Source organism: Syngnathoides biaculeatus, chromosome 10 (assembly GCF_019802595.1).
Source record: "Syngnathoides biaculeatus isolate LvHL_M chromosome 10, ASM1980259v1, whole genome shotgun sequence".
Lineage (NCBI taxonomy): Eukaryota > Metazoa > Chordata > Actinopteri > Syngnathiformes > Syngnathidae > Syngnathoides > Syngnathoides biaculeatus.
In genome coordinates, this window is record NC_084649.1 from 13,695,507 (window position 1) to 13,701,513 (window position 6,007).

The following is a 6,007-nucleotide window of genomic DNA, read 5'->3' on the forward strand; positions in this document are numbered from 1 at the left end:
CCTCGCGGGGAAACATTTTTTAGCGTGGGGACCACATGAGGAAAAAAAAAATAAATAAAATAAAAATATTGATTGTAGCCAATTCCACTACAAAAAGACAAAAAAAAGGTTTGTGTTGTTTGTGTAGTCCAAGTACATTTCAATCCTATAGAGATCGTGCACCTACGTCATAAAACGACGTGACTCTTGTTTACATCGACATATTGCCGGTCAAGCTAAGCATTGCTCAATGCTAAGTCACTTGGAGACGACACGGAAATATGTCTTGTAGCACGACACCCGGAGTCTTGTCCGATACCATCAGACATTTAGAAGGTGAAAATAAACGACGGTACGTGGAAAAATTAGATAAAACTTGGCATAGAGGACCCATATTTAATAACGAAATCGATGTTTTCACCGGCAAAAAATTGGACTATCAACCCACTTCCGCTTGTCTTGGACAACTGGATCTACACGTATCTGGTGAGTAAGTCGTCGAGATTTACATGGAAAAGCTTGAAAGCGGATAAAAGTCTGGATGCATACGAATACTTTGTTGCTGGATCTGTTCACATCAGGAATAAATCCCACATAATGATCGTTTTGACGGCTTGTGAACACGGAAGCGTGTTTGGCCACACGTTAACCTTTGCCGAAATCCGTCGATCTTATCAGCTAGTATTCAATAGGAATAGCAATATTTAAATAAATGACCCCTGGTTTTACACAAACTCACATTCATTAACTATGATTGAAAAATAAATAAATAAAAGAGGACAGAGTCGTCTCCATGTAACTGACACGGAAGCGATTGCGGTCACACTTAACCTCTGTACACCTCTGCTACAGACAGTTTTTTTTGTTTGTTTGTTTTTTAAACACGCATTGTTCTCAAATGAGCCAACTTGGCATTAGAAATATTTTTTGGTAATTTGAGATTGAGAAGAATAATTCCCACCTGAAATGAAGCGATCGCTACACAGGCGTGTGTGTTTTGGTTGGACACCATCCATCATGTTTAATTGCCGAAATCCATCGATACTTTCTGGTCTTTTCATCTGGTATTCCATAGAACGACCTCTTTGATGATCTGTCTCGTCTGTTGTGACAACCAACAGCACAACAGTTCTCGGGTATTGTAAATATTCTCCTCCGGTTCAATGTCTCCCACAATGTCGAGCAGCTAGGTTTGACCGGCAATATGGCGCCATGTAAATGGTGACGTCACGTGCACGAGCTCTATTTTGAAGTTTTTGTTTCGACTTACATCACCACACATTTCGTTAAACTGCAAAGAGCCTGATGTCATGGAAATGAAAGGTAATAAATAATTCAAAATTCATGATTTGAGTTTTGGGGGTGAGGGGTGGTGATCAAAATCTGCCCCAATTGCACTAGAATTATGGAAAGAAAATTGCTTTTGTGCAAGATATGTCATACAGCAACATATCTGGCATGTATGTACATTGTTTGTGATTTAACTTTTCTCCACTGTCACCGTAACAAACAAAATGGTACCATGGATATTATTTCCGTTGCCATGGTAAAGGGATACTTTGGATTGAGATTTTGCTTTTGTAAGTGAAACCGACCAAAAATATAAAGAAAAAAAATATTTTCATCAGGTCGTTGTAGTGACTGCATACCCTGAGATGTGCATGGCTTGCGCGCCTTCTTCTCCCAAATTTTAGCAAAGACTGAGACCTTTTCAAGAAGGTAACATGACCTGACACCTCAACTGAGGTCCATGTTGTGTATTCAAGTTTCATACAAAAATCATGAGAAAGCAGAAGAAAAAAATAGCGCTTTTTGTCGTTGTCCTACTGTGGTTTTGAACAGAACAACTTGAGTTACTTTGCTTTATGCTAAGCTAAGTGTGGTGTCGGTCACAGTAGCAGAATCTGTCTTCTCCTCCAAATCAAGCGAAGTGAAAACTTGACTACCTATTTCACTGGTGGACGTTCTTCTGTAAAGGTGTTTTTCCCCAACGCAGGTGACCAATGTTGACATGTTCTGAGCATACACATGGGTTTCTGTGCCTTACACGCTCTGTTTCCCTTGGATCTTTCATGCATGAGACTGTTCCACTTCTCAAATCCAAGCTGTGCTGACAAGCTGATCCATGTGATACAAACAGCAATCCGACAGGGATTTTCCAGTGTGCGGTCTCTGCCCGTGTCCGTCGACATTTGGGGGACTACAAGACACTTACCAGGGACTATGGGTCTTTCAACGTATATGGATGTAATTTGTGTCTCCAAACAAAAAGAAAAGGAGATGGAGGTTCCATCTGTGTGGTGACAGAACAGGAGAAGCACGTCATATTGAAAAGTTGCATTAAAAAAAATGTAAAATGCCTATGTAGCCAAATGATTATAATATATAACTAATAAAACCAAGTATTATTGAAACAAATGTATTCTAGCGCTTTGCCTGTGCCAGAGACTTTTCAGCCTCACTTGAGTGACGCTTAATAGGTGTAAATAGATTTACTGTGGATGTAAATCTGTTCTGAGGAAAGTGACCATTGTGGTGGTGTGACGCGGTGGTACACAAACATTCCTTTTTCTTGCCATGCTGCATCCAAATGTGTCTTCTGCCGCTGTCACCTGTGAGTGCATCCATTGTTGTCACTGTACTTTGTAAGTTTGGTTGTGTGCGTGTGGGTGTGTGTGGCATTCTCGACACTCGAACAACATGAAACAATAAAAAAGAAAAATGTAAACTGCTCTTCTCCTTTTTGGATGTTACAAAGTGTGGAGGTATTATGCCCACATATGTAGGGCGGGTCTGAAACCACATCGTGCTTCATGTGTGCCTGGTCATTTTTGTGCATCTTGGGCGTGAGACGCAACACATCAAATGAGTTCACCGTCCGATCGATCCATCTATAGAGGTGGGTCTTTTTGAAGCCGTTTTTCTAGGTGGGCGACAACCTCTGTTGAACAGGAACAAATGAAAACCCTGGCTTTTTTTTGCTAGTTTAAGGTTTATTTGAGAGGCCTCTCTCTCATGCAGCTGCGTTCAAAGTCAGATTAAAAAGGTCACCTAAAATTCTCGGTCCTGACGTCATACACGACAACAGACATCTGGGCGTGTCCAAAAACTCCACCCTTAGGCGTGACGTGAACAAGAGTCTCTCCTCCACCCATAGTTGGTGTCGCTTCTGTCCACTCTTGTCCATGAATCAACCATATTCCTGACCGTCTGGTTTACCGGTCAAATGTTCATCCTTCTTTCTGACAACACAATGGAGACCTTTTTACGACATTAGCGCCTTATTGAAAACCAACAACGTGTTATTGCAGGGCTCGGGAAGCCTTTTCGACTGAGAGAGCCATAAATGCCAAATATTTTAAAACGTAATTTCAAAAGAGCCATGCAATATTTATAAAACTAAATACAGTTGTATTTTGTGCGTTTATGTAGAACCAACACTTTTAGAGTACAACAAAGTCTTTTAAATAACATTATGATGGTGCTAAAAAATGATGACAAAAGTACTTCTTACCATTAATACGACTTCAGGTAGTTCCTTTGCTAATGGCTTGATAGTCTGTTTCATACATCGTCAGTTTAAGCTTCACGCAGGCGTTAATCGTGAACGTAATTCAATTTGATTTTCCATCATGCTGGTAGGATGGTGAACGGTTCTTGCCGACAAAGGCATGTATTTTATTCATTTGATTATCTTGTCTTTATCCAAAGTTGGCAAAATCTTGATTGGCAACGTCGAGTACAAATGCTTTAGCATACTCCCATCTGTGAATTTAAACACACACTAGAACCCGCCATCTCAACAAAGGCTGTCCGTTCTTGTTGAAAACTTCGGTACTCCTCATATTTTTTTTCGTTGAGCGAGCCTTGTCAAAAGCGTTTCCATAATTAGTTGTTCCGACACGATCGGCGTTAGATCCTTCTGCACCTCTGGACATCAACTACCACGCAAAAACTACGGCAACCTACTAGGCCACGCTGTCTCTACTTCATTTGCGTTGCCTCCCACACCTTACTACGGCAACCCCACGAGGACAAACCGTCTCTGCACGACAGAAATCACATGTACAGTATGTTGTTATGAGGGCTCCGTGAGCCATATGCAACCACCAAAAGGGCCAGGTATGGCTCGCGAGCTATAGGTTCCCGACCCCTGTGTTGTCATTTCAATCAGTGTGGTAGACTCAGCAAACAACAAATGGCCTCGGGAATGCAATTACGGTACTCTTTGATGTTTGAATCGGCCACCATTCCAGACTATGATTACCTGCTGTAGCCCTATTGAACACACCCTGCTGCTTCTGAGCGGGAAAAGATGTCTGTCACTTTAGTGTGGTGGCATTAATGTTTTCCACAAACCCTAACCCATCCTACATGGCCTTAAACCCAACGCTCACTCTATCCCTAACGATATCAAACAACTACATTTGGGTTGGGTGCCCTTCTCATGATGCAGGAGCTATTCATGTTGCAGCGAGTAGTTTCCTACCGAGAAATAATGTCGGAATCCTAATAAAGTGCAAACTATGGTAAATCAGGCTTATTTTATCTATCTCCATTTGAAACCACTGTTAAAATTCATACATTAAAACACGCTTTGTTTTGTCTGACTGTCTCAGACCTAAAAATCATGAATACTTGCTATATGCCAAAATAACAAGAGGATTTTTTTTTAGCCCATTTTACATGACTTTCCTCAAATTTAGAAAGTTAACATAGCGTAAAATGACTATGCCTTTAAACAATTTTACAAAACACAGACGTTATCATTTCTTGCGAAGCTTCTGATGGGTTTATTGACAAAATTTTTGTTGATTACAGACACGCCTGCGGGTTTATTTGGATTAGGGAAACCTGGTAAACAACTTCTTGGTATATCGTCATGGAACGGTCAAAGGAAAATCAGACAACATATCAGGAATTGAATTATGGACTTGCACAAGTCTGGCTCAACCATGCGTGCAATTTTCAGATGTCTGAAGGTGTCACGTTCGTCTTTTCAAGCAATTACACGCAAGTACAAACACCACAAGAAATGTTCAGCCATCAGACTCTTCATGATATTCCAGTGTGTACACAGTGGAACGAGTACTGTACTGACCTGGGCTTAAAGGAACACTTTTCCAGGAAGAAGCCTTTACTCCAAAACAAACGTGAAATAGATCGATCACAGCATACAAATGCATATGCTTGTAAACTTCTGCCTCTGAAGAAAGTCATAAAAAATATCCACCATCCCCCCCCAAAAAAGTGTCATTATTCTGGCATTAAGCAAATTAAAAAAATAATTGGTAAGCCTAATTGAGCTAAAACAGGAAATGTTAAGTCTGATTTCACGTCAGACAGTGAGGAGGGGGGGGGGGGGGCGCACGTGTCTTTTTGTTCAACTCTATCACTCTTACGCATTAGTTGAAATTGAATGCCATATTTGGGCTCGTTGTTGCTGTTTAAATGATAACCAATGAAAATCCGTCACCCCACGGGACATATTTCTCAATTTCTTTTCCTTTCGTTGAAAGGAGGTTCTATGACATACAGTAAATTGTCCGAGATCACATTACATCTCGATTGTCCTGTGTGACTTGCCCTTTGCCCGTTTTTTCTGTTCGGCACTTTTTAATGCTTCTGCATGCTTCAAAAAAAAAACTAAACAAACAAAACAAAACATACAGTATACAATAAAAAACAAAACAAAGAGATGGAGCTTTAATCAAAGGTAAAACAGGGTAGGCTACCATTCTTGGTGGGGAGGTGTGAACGTGATGCAAATAAGAGCTTTTTCAGCTACTGGACATGGGGGTTGTATCTCTGCAGTGTCTTTACCCCATCACCCCCCCACCCGTGAGTCCCAATGCTCCCCCTCGCAGATTCCAGCGTTAAATTAATTGGAAAGGGAGCGAGGGTTGAGGAGGGAAGCGTTCAGCCCCATTAGCAATCCCTCTGTGGCGTGCCGAACCGAGAGGATCACAGACTCACAAATAGGAGGATTAAAATAATCAATAGGCCTCTCTCTTGCTCTCTCTGTCAC

At 41.2% G+C, this 6,007-nt stretch overlaps 1 protein-coding gene across 1 annotated transcript in view; it reads right to left on the reverse strand.

The window, feature by feature from the left end:
* pfkmb (phosphofructokinase, muscle b) overlaps positions 1–6,007 on the reverse strand; it is an 80,383-nt gene that overhangs the window by 65,237 nt on the left and 9,139 nt on the right. The gene's annotated exons all lie outside the window — the stretch shown is intronic.